The sequence below is a fragment of the Cotesia typhae genome, unplaced genomic scaffold (assembly GCF_013202065.1).
Source record: "Cotesia typhae breed Kobodo isofemale line unplaced genomic scaffold, CoteBio_Ctyphae contig_28, whole genome shotgun sequence".
Classification (NCBI taxonomy): Eukaryota; Metazoa; Arthropoda; class Insecta; order Hymenoptera; family Braconidae; genus Cotesia; species Cotesia typhae.
The window spans coordinates 1166506-1169337 of NW_027423736.1; the positions used below are offsets into that span (position 1 = coordinate 1166506).

Consider the following 2832-nt stretch of genomic DNA (forward strand, 5'->3'; position numbering starts at 1 on the left):
TCCAGGATAAAGATATTTTGAGTCATTAAGATCTCTAATGATACAAAACAAATAATTTAACAATTAGCAAAAAAACAATGTAATAAAAATAAATTGAATAAATAGTTTAAATAAACTAACCGATGGTTACGGTGACGTGGCATGGGTTGCTGAAGTAAATTACGTGTAGAGATTGAGCAGAACTAGAATTGATTTGATGCTGATATGAATTATCAACATTCGAAAAATTAAAAACTTGTGCGTTGTTAGCCGAAGTACTTTGGTGAGAATTATACACTTCCCTTGCTTTCAAATCATCACACTTTTCTTGCAATATTTGTAGCTCTTTCTTCTCTCGTTCAATACGTTTGCGATCTTCCCAACAAGCTTTTTCAACAATTCGCATTTTTGTGCTGTAATTTAGGTATTGTTGTTTTAAATTATAAGCAGATTACAAAAATAGTAAATGTAGATTACCGATTTTTCAAAACTCTTGATTATAATCGCACATTGCTCTCTGCTCTGAAATTTTGAAAGCGATTCCAATTGTTCATTAAGTTGAGATAAAGGAACAAACAAATTGACAATAGATGGTGGTAAAGGTGCCACTAATGGCATTGATTGATCCCAGTGGTATTACAGGTTGTACAGTGGTTTCCGACTGCAAAGTAAACATTTATTGGCGTCCAAAATTATGAGAATCAATTTAGCAGATAATACACGGAAAGAACAAGATGACACTGGATGTCATCCCAGATTATACTCAGTGATATCCGTGGTGAAAAAAAAATTTCAGATAGTAGCTAGTATAATCCAGATTATACTGGGTGATATCTGGATTATACTCATCACAATTTGGATTATACTAGCTACTATCTGAAATTTTTTTCACTCAGTATAATCTGGGATGATATCCAGTGTCATCTTGTTCTTTCCGTGTAGTTAATTTAAAAATTTTTTTAACAAATAAATTATCGCAAAAAAAAAATGAGACCAAAAAATTGACATTTAGAAAATTAAAAAAGAAAAAAATGCAATTTTTCAGAAATAATTTTTCGGAGCAAATTTATTTATTAAAAAAAATGAAAAAAATAATAGTGAAAGCTAATGACATTTAATTTAGCTATCACTTGACAATTTTTTAATTTTCTTTAAGAAAAAAATTTTTTGGAAAAAATTATTTTTAAAAAATTGCATTTTTAATTTATTAAAATTCCTACAAGTCCATTTTTTTAACAATATTTGTTTACTATAATTTATTTATTGAAGAAAATTAGAAAAATTGTGAAGTGACAGCTAAATTTAATGTCATTGACAGCTAACTTTAATGTCGTTCCAAAATTTGATGACATTAAAGTTAGCAGTCACTTGATTATTTTTTAGTTTTTTTAACAAATAAATTTGTTCCAAAAAATTATTTTTGAAAATTTGCATTTTTTATTTTTAAAATTTCTACGTCTATTGTTTTGTATAATTTTTTTTTGCCATAATTGATTTGTTAAAAAAAAGTCTGAAAATTATCAAATATCTGCTAAATTAATTTTCATCAAAATTTGATATTTTTGACAACTTACTTCTAGTGATGCATTTATGACAATAAATATGTCCACACTGAGTAAATGAGAATGGTGGACCACTACCATCCATCGGGAGCACACATTTGTTACAAAAAAATTCCATATCTTCAATTTTATAACCTTCAATCGTATTTATAAACAGAAAAGCTTTTTAAAATAATTTACAAACATCATTGGTTATAATTATTAAATATACTTACAGTAAAGAACAATTGCATTCATCAATTTACTTGAATACGTATAAATAAAAATTTTGTGTACCTTTATTATTGATGATCAGTTCCAAGACAACAATTGAAACACCTGTATGTTCTAGACATAAGCTTGAAACAGAGGACAGTGACTGTGGTACAAAATTCGGTTGATCTCTATCTAATGAAGTAGTTTAGATTAAAAATGTATTATTATTTAAAATTGAGTCGTGCGATTTTAATTTATAGTCAATGAGAAATATAAAAATCATGCCATAAATAAAAAAAAATTATTATCTTACATATAAAGAACTTTTTAAGATTTTTATGTAATTTTAAATGAAAATGAAGTTAGCCGACATTTCAAAATTTTTAGAATGAAAATTGACTTAGCTGATAGTTGATAGTTTTAAGAATTTTTGTAACAAGTCAATTATGGCAAAAAAAAATTTACAAAAAAATTGACATTTAGAAATTTTAAAAAACTACAAATGCAATTTTTTTTAAATAATTTTTTGGAGCAAATTTATTTGTTAAAAAAAAATTAAAAAATTGTCAAGTGACAGCTAACTTTAATGGCATATTTTTAGAAATTTTTTATTGAAAAAATTTCAATTAAATAATTTAAAAAAAAAAATTTCACCTGTAAAAACTTGAAAAACTTTTAAGTGTAATTTTTAGAAATATCTTTTAGTTGTAATTTAATTAACAAAAAATCAAAATTTTCATACGTCTGCTAAATTCAGTGTCATAATTTTAAATTACGTATTGGCGTATTACAGTTTTTGTATTAGCAGATGAAATTTATAAAATAAGTAATTATTTAAGGGTAACACCACTGTGACGATCGAAAAAAGAGGTGATTTTCGGGAATTTTGACAGGGAAAATAAAGGAATTTGGGGATCGGGTTTTTTATTTTATTAAGGGTATATTAAAGATTGTTACCCTAAATTTTATTAAAAAACATTTAATTATTGCAAAGTTATTGACAATCTCGTAGAGCACTAAAAAAAAAATTTCTCCCTCCATGGTCGGTTCGATAACTCAAAAAACGGATTATCTGAAAATAAAAACCCAAATTGCT

The 2832-nt window shown here is 25.7% G+C and overlaps 1 long non-coding RNA gene across 2 annotated transcripts; it reads right to left on the reverse strand.

The window, feature by feature from the left end:
- Positions 1-462: 462 nt before the first annotated feature.
- Positions 463-2045, reverse strand: LOC141525963 (uncharacterized). 2 transcript variants are annotated; one of them, XR_012478935.1, is made up of 3 exons: positions 1818-2045; positions 1554-1676; positions 463-640 (listed from the first exon to the last, which is right to left on the reverse strand). It is a non-coding gene; the product is annotated as an uncharacterized LOC141525963 (long non-coding RNA). The 2 variants fall into 2 exon arrangements; XR_012478936.1 differs by lacking the exon at positions 1818-2045 and adding an exon at positions 1757-1807.
- Positions 2046-2832: the final 787 nt, after the last annotated feature.